Below are 18,075 nucleotides of genomic sequence, written 5' to 3'. Positions count from 1 at the left end.
AACCACAACGCTTGCAACACGTGAAGGTCTGTGCAGACCATGTGCCGTCAGCGCTGCTTCAAGCCGACAATTTCAAGAGGAGCTGAAGGCTACAGAAATTCTGCCTTTGCTGTACTGCGCATGCGCAGCGCTAGTTTCTTGGCGGGGTTTTCAAATATGGATTGCCATTATCTGAAGAGTATCTTAGGAAACAAAGAGAGAGGAATGGAGTTTGTGTACCAATAACGTGGTAAGTACATTTCTTAATGCTATATTTTTTTAAATACCGTTTTTACCGGGGTGGGGGGAGAGTTCCTTTCACAGTGTTTGGGGAGTCTGGCCCGGGGTAAAGTTGCGGGGAGGGGAGGAGTGTTGTGAAGGAGGGGGTCGGGATCATACCACTTGCGATGCTCCTTGCATGGAGGCAATCGGGGGGGAGAAGTAGCTCGGGTGGCTGCGAGCGGCCGCCCGGCCGGACAGCGGAACCAGCTGCCACTTCAGCACCTTCTGCCGGCCCTCGCTCACCTCTGGCAGCTCTCCGTCTAAAAACCTCTCTCCTGCCGCTCGCTGGCCTCACTCATGTCAGCCGCTTCCCGCAAATCCTTAAATTCCGACAGCGCGATTGGCTGTCGGAATTTAAGGATTTGCGGGAAGTGGCTGACATGAACGAAGTCGGCGAGCGGCAGGTGAGAGATGTTCAGACGGAGAGCACTGCCAGAGGTGAGCGGGCCGGCAGAAGGCGCTGAAGTGGCGGCCAGTTCTGCTGTCGGGTCCCGGCGGCCGCTCGCAGCTACCCAAGCTGCTTCTATCCCCGGCTACAATACGGTGGCTCCGCGCCCGGAGCACCGCAGCAGCGGTGAGTGAGTGAGCTACTGGCATTATCCCCGACCCCCTCCTTCTCAACACTCCTGCCCTCCCCGCAACTTTACCCCTGGCACAGACTCTCCACACGCTATGAAAGGAGCTCTTCCCCCAATTGGACCCTTGAACAAGTGTTGTCATTCAATAAGTTTACAGCTGATTCAACTTTTCCCTGAGCTCCCGTTTTTCCCACCATCTCTCCACCTGCCATCACCCTTCACCCCCCCCCCCCCCCCCCCCCCCCCCCCCCCCCGACCAAAACTGTACACAATACTCCAGATGTGGTCTCACCAGAACCCCATACAACTGCAGAAGAACCTCTTTACTCTTATACTGAAATACTCTTGTTATGAAGAGGACACATTTATCTGTTTTGTAATAAAAGCCTACTATTTTCTGTGTGCTTAAGCAAAGCAAGAATTTCATTGTCCTATACAGGGACACATGACAATAAACTCACTTGAACTTGAACTTGAAGGCAAACATTCCATTAGCTTTCTTCACTGCCTGCTGTACCTGCACGCCAACTTTCAGTGACTGGTGTACAAGGACACCCAGGTCTCGCTGCACCTCCTCCTTACCTAACCTAACCCCATTGAGATCATAATCTGCCCCCTTGTTTGCCGCCAAAGTGGATAACCTCACATTTATCTATATTATACTGCATCTGCCACGCATCTGCCCACTCACTCAACCTGTCCAGGTGACCCTGCAACCTCCTAATATTGTCTTCAAAGTTCACACTGCCACCCAGCTCTGCAAACTTGCTAGTGTTGCTCCTAATTCCCTCTTCCAAATCATTAATATATATGGTAAACAGTTGCGGCCCCAACACCGAGCCTTGCGGCACTCCACTCGCCTGCCATTCTGAAAAGAACCCGTTCGCCCCTACTCTTTGCTTACTGTCTGCCAACCAATTTTCTATCCATGTCAACACCCTACCCCCAATACCATGTACTCTAATTTTAGTCACCGGTCTCCCGTGCGGGACCTTATCAAAGGCTTTCTGAATGTCTAGATACACAACATCCATTGGCACCCCTTCATCCATTTTACTTGTCACATCCTCAAAAAATTCCAGAAGATTAGTCAAGCATGATTTCCCTTTCATATGACATGGACTAATCCTTTTACTGCTATCCAAATGCCCCATTATTACCTCTTTAACAATTGACTCCAGCATCTTTCAAACCACGGAAGTCAGGCTAACTGGTCTGTAATTCCCTGTTTTCTCTCCCGCTCCTTTCCTGAAAAGTTGGATAACATTAGCTATCCTCCAATCCACAGGAACTGATCCTGAATCTATTGAACATTGGACAATAATCACCAATGCGTCCACTATTTCGAGAGCCACGTCCCCGGGATACAGACCATCCGGCCCAGGGGATTTATCATCCTTCAGTCCCATTAGCCTACCCAATACTATTTCTCGCCTAATAAAAATTTATTTCAGTTCCTCAACCCCCTTAGATCCTCTGTCCTCCAGTACATCTGGGAGATTGTTTGTATCTTCCTTAGTGAAGACAGATCTGAAGTACCTGTTCAACACTTCTGCCATTTCCTTGTTACCCATAATAATTTCACCCGTGTCTGCCTTCAAGGGACCCACATTTGACTTTGCTACTCTTTTTCCCTTAACATATCTAAAGAAGCTTTTACTGTCCTTCTTTATATTCTTGGCCAGCTTCCCCTCGTACTTCATCTTTTCAGCCCGTATTGCCCGTTTTGTTTCCTTCTGTTGTCCTATGAAAGTTTCCCAATCCTCTGGCTTCCGGCTACTCTTTGCTGTGTTATACAACTCTTCTTTCAGTTTAATTCTATCCCTAATTTCTATTGTCAGCCACGGTTGCCTCCTACTCCCCTTAGAATCTTTCTTCCTTTTTGGAATGAAATGATCCTGCGTCTTCCGGATTATGCCCAGATATTCCTGCCAGTGCTGTTCCATCGTCATTCCTGCTAGGATCCCTTTCCAGTCTACCTTGGCCAGCTCCTCCCTCATGCCTTCATAATCCCCTTTGTTCAACTGCATCACTGACACTTCCGATTTAACCTTCTCCTTCTCAAATTGCAGATTGCAGACTGTGGGGATGAACTTTTTCTGGGTCCAATTTGAAATATTTTCTTAGTGTTTTATTAGTTGTGATTGGGTTTCTTCATTATAGTTAGATGCTTAATGAAAAACTGGAGCCGAAGCAATAGTCACTGCAGTACACAACTAATCATAAACTGCAAACCTGAGACAGAACAATTTACTCTTTCTTTCTGTCCGATATCCAGTTCTCAGTCTTTAAACATATTCGCCCCAGACTTATGTGTTCGAACCCTGTTGACCAATCTGCTTGTGGAAAGTCTCACAAAAATACAAACAGACCACAGCCACTGGAAATCCTTATCTAGCCTATCAGTCACACCCTCAAAAACTCCAGTAGATACATTGAAGATGATTTCCATTTCATTAATCCATGAGAACTCTGCCCAATCCTATTTATCTTTGCAAGAAGTTGTATTATTACTTCCTTCATCATAGATTCCAACTTTGCAATCGTCCGATTTACAGGGACGAATCTAGATTCAATAGAATTGTGATCATGATAACCAGAATGTCGTCAAGTTCTCCCCTACTATTTTCTGATGACTTCATTCCTTCAGTTCCTCAGTCTCACCATATCTTTGATTGTCTGGTATTTCTGGCAGTTTTTAAAAATAGTAGACCAGGTGCTGAACAGTTGGCCTTGTCCCCCCCAAGGCAATATTCCACCACTGACCCACAGCTCCCCAACTGCGCAGGCCCGGCTGACGGGTTCCCATTGTAACACCAGAGATCCCTGCTGTGACGCGAGTCACGGCAACCTTCCCCCAACTGCGCAAACGTGGCAGGTAAGTGGGAGCACGACTGCAACGCTTTTAAAGTTCAAAATGTCAATAACCTATAAAATATAAGATCAATGTGAACGCATCTCACTCTCACTCTTCAGTTCCCTATTCCCCTCCTCCATTATCCTATCCTCCCTCCCCACCCTCCACCAACCCTCCTCTGCTTCCTCCCCTCCTCCCTCTTCCCCTCCCCTCGCCATCCCTCTTCCTACCCCTATCCTTCTCCATTCCCCCTCATCCCCCAGCACTCCCTCCCCATCCTCTTCACCTTCCCTCTTCTTTCCCCTCTCCTCCTCCCCTACCCCACTGTCTCCCTCACCTCTCCCTCCCTCTCCTTTCACCTACCCTCAGTCACTTCCTCCCTCCATAACCCCTCTCCTCTCCTCTCCCTTTATACCCCTACTCCCCCCCTCTCACCTCCCCCCTATCCCACCCTCCGCTCTCCCTCACTTCCCCCACTGCCCTCCTCTCCCTCTATCCCCCACTACCCTACATCCCCCACTCTCCCTCCTCACGTCCCAAACTTTTCACCCTGTACACACACGACTGTGTCTCCACCCAGGAAAATACCATCAGTATTAAGTATGCGGATGATACCACTATCCTGGGCCTCGTCAAGGCAGGGGACGAGTCGGGCTACAGGAGTCTGGTGAACGACATTCTTGCCTATGGTGAGGTGAACGACCTAAGCCTCAACACAGACAAGACAAGAGAAATAATAATGGACTTCAGGAAAAATCCACCCCCCCTGCAGCCCCTCATCATCAAGGGGACTGTGGTGGAGAGGGCTGACAGTTACAGATACCTGGGATTACAAGTAACATCAGATCTGAACTGGACTTTGAACACTGCTGCCACAGTATGAAAAAAGCACAGCAGAGACTGTACTTCATCAGGCTGCTCAGAAAAGCTGGTCTGCACTGTCGCCCTCTCACCCAGGTCTACAAAGGACTGATAGAGAGCATCCTCACCACAGGCATCACGGTGTGGTATGGAAATACCACACAGACAGAGAGGAAGGCTCTGCAAAGAGTCATAAAGACTGCAGAGAGGATTATCAGAACGGAACTCCCCTCCATGGATACAATCTATACACAGCGCTGTCAAAAAAGAGCAGAGAGAATCATCAGAGACACACTACATCCAGCTCACTCCCTGCTCAAACACAAAAACTGCACATACAACCTCAGGCACAGACGAGCGGACAGCATCGTCACAAACAGAACACGCTTTTTTAAGAGCTTCTTCCCTGCCACAGTGAGACTCTTGGCCAAAACAAAATGAACTGATGTCCTGACCTACCTCATAGCACATCATATTATATTATATTGTCTCCTGGGCCTGTGCAATTTACAATGCAATCGACAATTTTTATATAGAGTTTGTGTAATTTACAATGCTCTCACTTTCCCCTTTATATAGGGTTTTAGGCATTTTCTTTCTTTTTTAGTTCTAGAGAAGTATATGTTTTTATAGATTATGTGTCTTCTGTGTGTCTTTTTAACTTGACTTGACTCTCTGAACAACCACACAAGAGTTCCTATGTAAGCACAAATGGCAAATAAAGTTTTTGACCTTTGACCTTTTCCCCTCTCTCTCCCTCCCTACCCCTCCTCTCCCTCTATCCCCTTGCTCGCCCACTCCTCACCTCCCCTCTATCCCACCCCACCACAATGAAAATCGCAATGTTTTTTAAAATAGAATTCTCAATGAAAATCAGGTTTTTTCATTAAAATAACCTAAACACAACGTTAGCCGTTTATGAAAATGGAAGAACTTTATTAAAAGAATATAGTCAATGTCAATGAAAATCGTAATTTTTGTTTAATGAGATTCGGGATCCCATTGTGAGGTAATTGTGTCGAAAGCGGCTGGGCGTGCGGGGGGGGGGGGGGGGGGGGGGGCTTTCTGGAGAGCTAGTATGGGTGTTGTGGGCTGAAGAGACAGGTTTCCAGAGGGCTAGTATTGACATTGTGGGCCGAATGGACTCTTGTGCTGGCGGCTGAGTTACTCAAGCCAGTTGTGCTGGTAGCTCACTCATTCACGGCTGGTGGGCTGGCAGTTGACTCACGGCTATTCCTTGAAATTCCATTTCAAGCAGGATGTAAGGCCACCAAATTCAAGTGCAGTTTCTTACCACTTCAAGCAGGGTGCAAGGCCACCAAATTCAACTGCAGTTTCATACTATTTCAAGCAAGGCCACTAAAGACAGCGAGTCGTGACCTCTCCCTCCTCCATCTTGCAGAGACTGAGCACGCCCACCAGAAGGGGCGTGGCCTTCACGGCGTGATTGACAGGAGAGAGAATCTCCACATTTTTAAAACACTAATAATCTTTTATTTTCCATCGATAGGAAAAATCCTCGTCACCTAATGAGTGGAGGGGGACGCTGAGTAGGATGGCCAAAAATCACGGCCTTACTTGGTAGCGTTTTTTCTAAAATCAATTTAAAGCGCAAACAGAAAGTGGTCATGCTTAGACTTTTAATTATATAGAAGCCAAGGCAACTTTAATTAAGCACGGCAATTTTACGTAGGCAAGGCAACTTTTTGTAGGCAACGCACCTTTAATTAGGCAAGGCAACTTTAATTAGGCAACACAGCTTTAACATTTCCAAATCAAAGGCAACACAGCTTTAGCATTTCCAAACCAAAGGCAACTCAGCTTTAGCATTTCCAAACCAAAGGCAACACAGCTTTAGCATTTCCAAACCAAAGGCAACATAGCTTTAGCATTTCCAAACTATATTTTCAAACCACATTAAGGGCACTGACAGGTCAGTAAAACTACTCACAGTTTAGTAGACATGTGTTCAGTGTTATTCACAGCTCAGGCTGAGAAATGTGACCCTCTCACTCCCCCATCTTGCAGAGACTGACTGAGGCACTTAACACTTCCGGGTTTTATAGTCCCTCTAGAAGGGGCATGGCCTTCAGGAGAGAGAATCTCAACATCTTTTAAACACTAATAACTCTTTTATTTTTAATCGATTGGAAAAATCCTCTTGTCCTGCGCAGCGGAGGGGGACTGAGTAAGATGGCAAAAAATCACAGCCGTAAGCGGCAGCGTTTTATTTAAAATCAATATACAGAATAACAGGAAGTGGTCAAGATCAGACTTTTAGTAATATAGATATCCCTATCCTTGTCACTGTCACACAGGAGCCCTGGTCCCCCAATGCAATATTCCACCACTAACCCGTAGCCCACACGGGAGGCATGGTCCACCAACTGAACCTGTTCCCGAACGTAAGATTTCTGCACTCCCCTTCCTCCCTCAGCAGTGGACTTAAAAAAATAACAATTGTACTTACCCTGCCTGCCGCAGCAGTTCCAATTGCAATACCATTTCACCCTTCCCCCTCCTGTTGAAGCACTTGCTGTGATATCCCATTGAGGTGAAAAGTTCAGAGTGTTTCTGTTTTGCAACATTGTATTGAAGTGTATTGGAAGCTAGCAGAAAGGATTTTAACAGTAAAAATCTTGTAAAAGTTGGCATTTTTAAAGCTTTACTCATCAATAACGTGAAATATAGCATCATCACTAGAAGCTCCTGGAAAAAGGCTCTCTGTGAGAAGCTGCAGTTACTGTTGGCAACATCCCATTGTGATGTCATTCTGGCACTCGGCAGCCAGAGAGCCCGTTGTGATTAGTGCACTGTGAGTAGCATTGTGACATCATCACTGGAAGCTGCTGGAAAAAGGCTCTCTGTGAGAAGCTGCGGTTACCGTTGGTAACGTCCCATTGTGATATCATTTGTAAATGAGATCCATTGTGATTGGACATCTGTGAGATGGCATTGTGACATCATCACTGGAAGCTGCTGGAAAAAGGCTCTCTGTGAGAAGCGTTTTTTGGCTTTTAAAAAAAACTTTAATCATGAACAACTTGTCAAATATGGGATGATACCTTAAGTGAACCTGAGTATGGCGTGGTCGGGAAAAATGTGAGTTGGAATATGTAACAATTTAAATGCTAACGCGTAGCCTTTTGAGGAAAGTATAAGACATACATACACTCACACACAGACAAGATGAGACCTTTATAGGTACATACTGGACCAAGTGGGACCCATTGGGTTCTTGTCACAGTGGAGGCCTGGTCCTCTAACACAACTCGTTCCCCAACGCAATATTACACCACTAACCCGTAGCCCCCATGGGAGGCATGGTCCACCAACTGAAGCCGTTCCCGAACATAAAATTCCAGCTCACCCCTGCCTCTCTCAGCACGGGAAATTAAAAAATAAATTCTAATTACACTTCCACTGCCTGCTGCAGCAGTTCCAATTGCAATACAAATTTGCCCTCCCCCTCCTGTTGAAGCACCTGCTGTGATATCCCATTGAGGTAAAAAGTTAAGAGTGTTCCTGTCTTGCAACTTTGTATCGAAGTGTGTTGGAAGCTGGCAGGAAGGATTTTAACAGTAAAAATCTTGTTAAAGTTTGGCATTTTTAAAGCTTTAATTATCAATAATGTGAAATATAGCATGATCACTGGAAGCTGCTGGAAAAAAGACTCTCTGTGAGAAGCTGCGGTTACCGTTGGCAACGTCCCATTGTGATATCATTGTGGCACTCGGCAGCTTGAGAGCCCATTGTGATTGGTGCACTTTCAGATGGCATTGTGACATCATCACTGGATGCTGCTGGAAAAAGGCTCTCCGTGAGAAGCAGTATTTGGCTTTTTTTTAACTTTAATCATGAATAACGTGAAATATAGGATGAAATCTTAAGTGAACCCGAGTACGGCGTGGATGGGAAAAATGTGAGTTAGAATATGTAAAAAATTAAGCGCTTAAAATTGAGGAAGACACAACATACATACATACACGCACACACATACACAAGATGAGACTTTTAATATATAGACAGATTTAGATAGATAGATATGTCTTAGTCTGCAAAGACAGATACTATGTTAATTCCACCATTTCATTACTCCCCATTATCAAGCCCCTTATCTCTGTCCATAAGGGACCAAAATGTACACCCTTGCTATGCTTTTCTTTTTTATACTTACTTGCAGAAATTCTCAGCCCATTTTATACTTCTTACCATTTTACCAGCATATTGCTTTTTTTAAAGCAAATTCTTAGGGCCTACTTTGTTCACTTGTATGAACTTTTGGAGGCTAGGCTCCATGTCATTATTAACTTGTTTAGTGGACCATGTGAGAGAATGAACTTTATATTACACGTTCACATGCCACTGCCCTGCACAGCCTGTTTCTACCTTCTGTCCAAGGTCCATAAGTAGGACCGTCCAAACAGACACATTGCTTCAGCCTGCCCTTGGCCCACTTTGAGCCCTTCCTCTCACTGCGGATCCAGTACCTTCCCATTTACATCCACGGCTGTTATGATTCCACCTGTCACATTGATGGTTTCCAATTCCCTGGTTCCAACCAGTTCATCACCCAGGATGGACATACAATCCTTAAACCCCTCCCCCCCCCTCCCCCAGGGATCGGAGGGCTGTCAATTTCTTCCTTGATTGGAGACCCAACCAGTTTCCCTTTCACCAGCATACTGATTCACATGGCTGATCACATCTTCATCTGAGAAATTCTCCTTCGACTCCGCTCACTTTTGCAGATCAAATGTATTGCTGTGGACATTCACATGGGCTCAGGGGCCACCTGTATTTTTGTGGGTTACATGGATGTGTTTCAGTCATTCTGGGACCCACTCGCTCAACTATTTCGCTGGTACATAGATAAATGCATTGGTGATGCCTCCTGCACTAATACTGATTTCCAAATATTAATTCCTGTTGCCGCAAATTTCAGCCTGCTCTCATCCTCACATGATCCATCTAGATGGCAGGGAATAGGCGAGCCAAAATCCATTGCAAGCCGGCAGAATTCTAGTTCCTCTTATCTTGCCTCCAGTAACGATTCCATCCCATTCTCCCACTTCCTTTGTCTATGTTGCATTTGCTCCGTTGAAGAGATGTTCTGCACAGGCTTCCTTTTCCTTAACCAAGGCTTCAGACTACCAGAGGGGAAGAACCCTCAGCTGCATCTCATCTATTTCCCACACTTCTGCTCTCACCATCTCCTCCTGGACAGAGCAAGAACAGAGATCCCCTGGTCATCACCTTCCACTCAACTATTTTCCACATTCAATGGATCGTCTTTCACAATGTTTGTCAGATTCTGCCAACAGAAAAATACTTTCCTTTCCTTTTAGCATCTCAAATAAGTAAATGTTCTGGTCTGCTATTCCAACCCTTCCAACGACTCCCTAATGGCACTTTCTCACTTTCCATGCAACCACATGGAAAGCAACACCTATTCTTTCACTTATTCCCCTCCAATCAGTTTTTTGTAGTGAAGTAACTATTCACTTGCAATGATCACAATGTGATCTCCTCGACGCTGGACAAACCAAACATAGATTATGTGATTATTTTGTACAGGTATTCTGCTGTAATGTGATAATTGTGTTCCTAAGAAATCGTGTCGAAAATGGTGTGAGAAAAACAATTGTGTCAACAACAACACACATAGAAACATAGAAATTAGGTGTAGGAGTAGGCCATTCGGCCCTTCGAGCCTGCACCGCCATTCAATATGATCATGGCTGATCATCCAACTCAGTATCCCGTACCTGCCTTCTCTCCATACCCTCTGATCCCCTTAGCCACAAGGGCCACATCTAACTACCTCTTAAATATAGTCAATGAACTGGCCTCGACTATCCTCTGCGGCAGAGAGTTCCAGAGATTCACCACTCTCTGTGTGAAAAAAGTTCTTCTCATCTCGGTTTTAAAGGATTTCCCCCTTATCCTTAAGCTGTGACCCCTTGTCCTGGACTACCCCAACATCGGGAGCAATCTTCCTGCATCTAGCCTGTCCAACCCCTTAAGAATGTTGTAAGTTTGATAGGAGTCTCAAGAAGAGTCCCGACCTGAAACATCATCTATCCATTTTTCTCCACAGATGTCTGAAGAAGGATCTGGACCCGAACCATCACCTATCCATGTTCTCCTGAGATGCTACCTGACCCGCTGAGTTACTCCCAAACTTTATGTTCTTTTGTGTAAACAAGCATGTGCAGCTGCTCGTTTCTACTTTACTGAAAGGAGAACTACTGTACCAGCATTCAGTCCACATGATTGACCCTGCACTTCCAGTTTCCTGCCACTTTACAATGTTACAATAAAGGCATAATGCAAGCTTGAGGAAACATGGAAACATAGACAATAGGTGCAGGAGTAGGCCATTCGGCCCTTCGAGCCAGCACTGCCATTCAATATGATCATGGCTAAACATCCAAAATCAGTACCCCGTTCCTGCTTTTCCCCCATATCCCTTGATTCTCTAAGCCCGAAGAGCTAAATCTAACTATCTCTTGAAAACAACAGATCATCTTCCACCTGTGTATGTTGCAGCCTTCCTAACTCAATATCAAATTCTCAACTTTGAATAACATTTCTTTCGGTCTTTCTTAGAACAGACAATTTCACCTGCCATCATTTTGGGTTAGCATTTCTTATTCTATTTATATAGACTGTCCTGCATCTTATGTCCCACAACCTTGTTTTTAACAACACATTGCACAGGCAAAGAAGCATAATGTGCTTTAGCCACTCTAACTGCAACATTAATTCATCGAGTCTCACCCTATCAAGGACATTTCCTTTGTTTCAACAACCCTCCCCCACCTTCTTTGCAACTGACAATTAATTTGTTTTCACTCTCTTTCTTGGAGCAAAATCTGGAAAGAGAAAATTCAGGTTTACTGAAATTGTTGAATTCAATATAGAGTCTCAATAGCTCAGGGATCCGCAGTCACCCAATTTTCATTTGGTTTCTCTAATGTTGAGGAGACCACACCATGAACACCAATATACATTGGGTATGCAAGCAAAGGATTTAACTGTGCCCAGTCGCATGTGACAATGAGGTAAAGTAAGGATGGCCTTAAACTTTCTGGGACTTAATGAAAAAAAGACAGGTGATTTTGTTTGGCCCTAATGGCTGCCGTGAACCTCCCTTTGTTGACTTGGGTCCACTGGCATTGTCCGTAAAGCCAACAGTTTTAAACCTGGGTTTTAGGATGGACGGTGATTTTAACCTAGATAAACAAATAGGCGCGGTGGTTAAGTCCAGCTTCTTTCACCTAAGGAAGCTGGCAAAGGTGAAGCCCATTCTCGAGCGGCAGCATTTTGAAACAGTAATCCATGCCTTTATTACATCTAGGCTGGATTACTGTAACGCACTCTACTCTGGAGTCGCACGAGCTTCATTGGCTCGTCTCCAGCTGGTTCAAAATGCTGCCTCTCGCCTCTTAACCGGAACTCGAAAGAGGGAGCACATTACGCCAATTTTGGCCTCCCTTCACTGGCTCCCAGTGCACTTTCGAGTTTATTTTTAAATTCTTTTATTTGTTTTTAAATCGTTGAATGGGCTCGCCCCGCCTTACCTCTCTGAGCTGCTCCACCCATACGCTCCCGCCCAGTGCCTCAGGTCAGCTGATCAGCTGCTCCTTGAGGTACCAAGGTCTAGTCAGAGGCTCAGAGGGGATAGAGCCTTTTCTGTTGCTGCTCCGGCACTCTGGAACACCCTGCCGTTGCACATCAGACAGGCCCCCTCACTGTCCATCTTCAAATCCACCCTAAAAACTAATTTTTATTCTCTGGCTTTCGACACTGGCTCCTGTTTTTAGTGCTTTTAATGTCTTTTAATTTTTACTGTTTTATAGTCCTTTGTTTTACGGTTTTTAATGGTTTGTAATACCTTCTTGTCCATGAGTTCTCATGTACAGCACTTTGTGGCAACTACAGTTGTTTAAAGTGCTTTATAAATAAAGTTATTATTATTAAAGTTATTATTAAGTAAGTATTCCAAATAGTGCACTGGGCAAGCAAAAGTGCAAGTGAATTGCTGTTATATCTGGGAGGACTGTTTGAGTCCCTGGATGGTGCGAAGGGAAGAAATAAAACAGCAGATGCTATCCTTTATAACTCTAAAATTCTGATCGTGTGTGTGTGTGTGTGTGTGTGTTTATTTGTTCGTGTGCGATCACATCTTCTTGAAAAGACAACGTGCTAATGGTAAAATGTTAACATATTCCAGTAGAGATTTATCCCGTGAAGTCAAAAATCGGCTTATCTGAAAAATTCATGCATTATTTCTCGAGTTATTAATCAAAATGTTCACAAATCTGAAGAAACTTGGAAAAAAATAACTGCTTATTCCCTGATGACGTCACGATGGATCTGCCTGCCTGCGTCTGCTCGCGCTGCGAGTGACGTCAGCCCCCCCACCCCTCCCTCCTCCCTCCCGTTATTCAACAGACGGCCCGTCGACTGAAGATCAAAGATCTGAGCTGAAGAGTGCGCTGCGAGTGAAGAACGAGCAAGTAGGGCCCAGAGCTAGAGCTCTCGGGTCCATCTCTGGTCGGGTCCGTCTCGGGTCGGAACCATCTCGGATCCTCCTCCTCTCCCCCCCGTCCCCCCCCCCTCCCTCCCTCTCCCCCCCTCCTCCTCCTCCTCCTCCCCCCCTCAATCTCCTCTCTCCCCCCGCAATCTCCTCCTCCCCCGCCCCTCTGCTTGCTGCCGTCGTACTTGCACAATTGTCAATTGTCTTCCTCGCGCTGTGAGGGACGTCACCCCCCCCCCCCCCTCTCCCTCCTCCCCCCCCTTCAAAAGACGCTCGGCATCACTTTCTCTCGGCTCCTTGGTTTCATCCTCTCTCTCCCCCCGGGCTTTGAAGAACGAGCGTCGGGCTTTGTACTGGAGCTCTCTGGTCGGATCAGTCTCTGGTTGGGCTGTCTCGGGTCGGGTCCCTCTTCCCCCCTCCTCCTCCCTCCCCCATCTCTCTCTCTCTCTCTCCCTCCCCTCATTTTCCCACTCTCTCTCTCTCTCTCTCTCCCCCTCTCTCACCCTCTCTCCCCTCTTTCTCCCCTCTTCCTCTCCTTCTCTTTCTCCCCTCTCTCCGCCATACCTCCCCCTCTCCCCCCTCTCTCCCTCCCCCCTCTCTCTCTCCCCCCCCTCTCTCTCCCCCCCCGCTCTCTCCCCCCCCTCTCTGTCCCCCCCTCTCTATCCCTCCTCTCTATCCTCCCTCTCCCCTCCCTCCCTCTCTCTGTGCCTCTGTGTCACTCTGTGTCCCTGTCTGTGCCTCTGTATCCCTCTCTGTGCCTCTGTGTGCCCCTCTCTATGCCTGTGTCCCTCTCTGTGCCTCTGTGCCCCTCTTTCTCTACCCCCTCTCCCTCTCCCTCTCTAGCTGTGCCTGTGAGTTGGGGGCTTTATGTGAGTGGATAGGGCAGGTGATGGTGTAAAAGGAGTGAATGAATAATATTAATATAATATCAATAGGGGTGGTTAGTGTGTGTGTGTGGGGGTGGTTAGTATGTGTGAGGGGTTGGTTAGTGTGTGTGTGACATCACAGGCTGCCCCCTCCCCCCGCAACAGCGCATTGCGGGGACGGGACCCAACGGGTCCCACTTGTAATTCCTACAATTATATGGGAAATTTGCTAAGTGGGTTGATTGATGGACGTGGAAAAGTGGACCAGAGAATTATGATGGTAATTGTTCCTTCATACTATTTGGAGAGAAGGGAGGATGTCCAGTAGTGAAATTGCAGTAAAGATGCTAGAAGTTGCAAAAGGTGAACATTAACTCTGTTTCTCAACCCCTGTATGCTGTCTGACCTGCTGTGTGTTTCTGACATTTTCAGATTTCCACCAACTTCAATTTCCACATCTGCAGGTTTGTTGATTTTCAATTAACATGAAATATAGCCAAAGGTATAATTTATGTTTTGCAAGTACTTTTTTTGGCATCAAACTTTATTTAGCTCTCTGTTCGGAGCACTGTATTAATTAGACAATAACTGTATTATTTTGTACAACGGATGTTAGAAGTAACAACAATGTCAGCTAGACTTTAGTGCTAGTTTGCAATGAAACCTATTTAAAGTGAACCAAATTTGAAATAACCATTTCCCATTACTTGTAAAAGCTGCTTGAATTGCATTAATATTCCTTTGAACAATGCGTGGAAAAAATAATTGATTCAATTTACTGTACTCTCACTTTGTGCTCAAAGGAGTGAACTTCATTTGCAAATATAAAAATATTGGCTGGGGAAGGCTTTTCAGGCCTTTAAGCCGACTTCACCTTTCAACAACCCCAACCTAATCTTCTACCTTAGCACCATTTTCCTGCCCTATCATCCCCTAATTCCATTAGTATCCAGAAATCAATCTCAGCTTTGAACACAGTTGATCATTAACATCCACCGAGAATTCCAAAAATTCACCACCCTCCGGGTGCAGAAACTTCTTCCCATTTCAATCCCAAATAGCCCACTGTTTTTTTTTTAAATTGGATTCCCTAGTTCTAGACTCCTCACCAGGGGAAACATTTACCCTAAGACTTCTAAACATTTTGTAGATTTCAAACAATAATACCTCTTATTCTTCTAAATTCTAACAGATAGCAACTGAGCATACTCTGCCTTTCCTCAAATGGTGGACTAGCTGAATCCATGATGCATTTCCTCTGCAGAGGATATATTTATAGTGGCGAATTGGCCACTACAACATTAACTAAGAAAATTAAAATCATCGGCAGCACTTCAGATGTGGTCTCACCCAAGGGTCTGTAAATTTGGAAAATCATTAGTCTTGTTCTCAAATCCTCTTTCAACAAAGGTTCGAATACCACTTTACAGAATAGCTACCTGATTCGCCTGCATGTTAGCTTTCACAAACAAATTTGTGTACATCAACACTCAGATGCTAGATGGAGGGGCAGCTAGTGTAGAGAAAGCCGGGACTGTGCAGAAGGATTTGGTCAGATTCGGAGAGTGGACAAAAAAGTGGCAGATGGAATACATGCATAGCAAAGTGTGAGGTCATGCATTTTAAAGGCATAGATTATATTCTAAATGGGGAGACGATTCAGAATTCAGAGGTGCAGAGACTTGGGAGTACTGGTGCAGGATTCCCAAAAGATCAATTTGCTGTTTGAATCGATAGTAAGGAAGATATTCATTTCGAGAAGACTAGAATATAAAAGCAGGGTTGTAATGTTGAGGCTTTATAGGGCACTTGTCGAACTGCATTTGGAGTATTGTGAGCAGTTTTGGCCCTATGTCTGAGGAGGGATGTGCTGGGGTTGGAGAGGTAGTTTACGTAGATCCTGGGGATGATTGGGTTAACATGATAAGCTTTTGAATGCTCTGGGCCAGTACTCGCTGGAGTCTAGAAGGATGAACGTCGATCTCAATGAAGTTTAGTTTAGTTTATTGTCACATGTACTGAGGTACAGGGAAAAGCTTTTGAAAGTTACTGAAAAAAGAAAGGCTTGGATAACATGGACAGGATGTTTCCACTAGGATCAGAGGGCATAGCTTCAGATGAGCAAAAATGTCTTTAGTCAGAGGGTGGTGAATCTATGGAAGTCATTGTCACAGATATTTGTGGCCAAGTCTTTAGGTATTTTTAATGCGAAACATAGAAAATAGGTGCAGGAGTAGGCCATTCGGCCCTTCGAGCCTGCACCGCCATTCAATATGATCATGGCTGATCATCCAACTCAGTATCCCGTACCTGCCTTCTCTCCATACCCCCTGATCCCTCTAGCCACAAGGGCCACATCTAACTCCCTCTTAAATATAGCCAATGAACTGGCCTCAACTACCCTCTGTGGTAGAGAGTTCCAGAGATTCACCACTCTCCGCGTGAAAAATGTTTTTCTCATCTCGGTTCTAAAGGATTTCCCCTTTATCCTTAAGCTGTGACCCCTTGTCCTGGACTTCCCCAACATCGGGAACAATCTTCCTGCATCTAGCCTGTCCAATCCCTTAAGAATTTTGTAAGTTTCTATAAGATCCCCCCTCAATCACCTAAATTCTAGCGAGTACAATCCGAGTCTATCCAGTCTTTCTTCATAAGAAAGTCCTGACATCCCAGGAATCAGTCTGGTGAACGTTCTCTGCACTCCCTCTATGGCAATAATGTCCTTCCTCAGATTTGGAGAACAAAACTGTACGCAATACTACAGGTGTGGTCTCACCAAGACCCTGTACAACTGCAGTAGAATCTCCCTGCTCCTATACTAAATCTTTTGCTATGAATGCAAATCCTTTTGCTTTCTTTATGAATGCGTGCAACTTTCAATGACTACTCATAATTGATGAAGATTAGGTTCTTTAGTAAGGTTGTCAAAGATTACTGCCGGGATGCTAGCAGGAGTAGGCCGTGCCCTTCGAGCCTGCCTACATTCAATGACTGGTGTCACCATGTACATACCCCCTGGTCCCTTTAGTTGCCACATCTAACCCCTCTTTATCCAATGAACTGGCCTCCATTCAGGGATAACATAGTGTGTGAAAAATGTTTTTCTACTTAAAAGATTTCCCCTGTTCCTTTGTGCCACCAAACATGGGAACAATATCTAGCCTCACATTTATAAGATCCACCCTATACTAAATTCTAGCAGTACAAGCCATGCATTCCCAGGAATCAGCCCCCTCTACTCACCTCCAGGTGTGGTCTCACCAAGAACCTGTAGCCTATCCAAGTCCATGACACCCAGGTCCCCCTTTTACCATCGGCCACCATCCATAAGTCTACTTTCCTGTTTTTGCCACCAAAGTGGCTAACCTCACATTTATCCACCTTATACTGCATCTGCCATGCATTTGCCCACTCACCCAGCCTATCCAAGTCACCTTGCAGCCTCCTAGCATCCTCCTCACAGCAAACACTGCCCCACAGCTTCGTGTCATCCGCAAACTTGGAGATGCTGCATTCAATTCCCTCGTCCAAATCATTAATATATATTGTAAATAGCTGGGGTCCCAGCACTGAGCCTTGTGGTACCCCACTAGTCACTGCCTGCCATTCTGAAAAGGACCTGTTAACTCATACTCTTTCATAAATCCATGCTGACTTTGTCCAATGATTTCACCACTTTCCAAATGTGCTGCTATCCCATCTTTAATAACTGACTCTAGCAGTTTCCCCACTACCGATGTTAGACTAACTGGTCTGTAATTCCCCGTTTTCTCTCTCCCTCCCTTTTTAAAAAGTGGGGTTACATTAGCTACCCTCCAATCCTCACAACCTACTCCAGAATCGAAAGAGTTTTGAAAAATTATCACTAATGCATCCACTATTTCTGGGGCTACTTCCTTAAGTTAGATACTGTAAGTCCTGATTTAATAGTGGAATAAAGACTCGCTTCGCCGAATTGCCTAATTCTGCTCCTATGTCTTATGAACATATTTCCAGCATGTTTTGAGAATCAACCTCTCATATTTTACAAAGAACTCAATTTTTTTTAATTTTACTACCAAAGCGAATAACCTCACATTCTTCTATATTATATTTGTCATTGTTTCC

General features: G+C 45.3%; 1 protein-coding gene across 1 annotated transcript in view; it reads right to left on the bottom strand.

Annotated features, from left to right (window-relative positions):
* The window catches only part of LOC129712416 (mitogen-activated protein kinase 4-like), an 87,727-nt gene that overhangs the window by 48,889 nt on the left and 20,763 nt on the right, over positions 1–18,075 (bottom strand). The window lies entirely within an intron of this gene.

Source organism: Leucoraja erinacea, chromosome 1, assembly GCF_028641065.1.
Source record: "Leucoraja erinacea ecotype New England chromosome 1, Leri_hhj_1, whole genome shotgun sequence".
NCBI lineage: Eukaryota > Metazoa > Chordata > Chondrichthyes > Rajiformes > Rajidae > Leucoraja > Leucoraja erinaceus.
The sequence above is the reverse complement of the archived record's forward strand: the minus strand, read 5'-3'. Positions and strand labels throughout refer to the sequence as shown.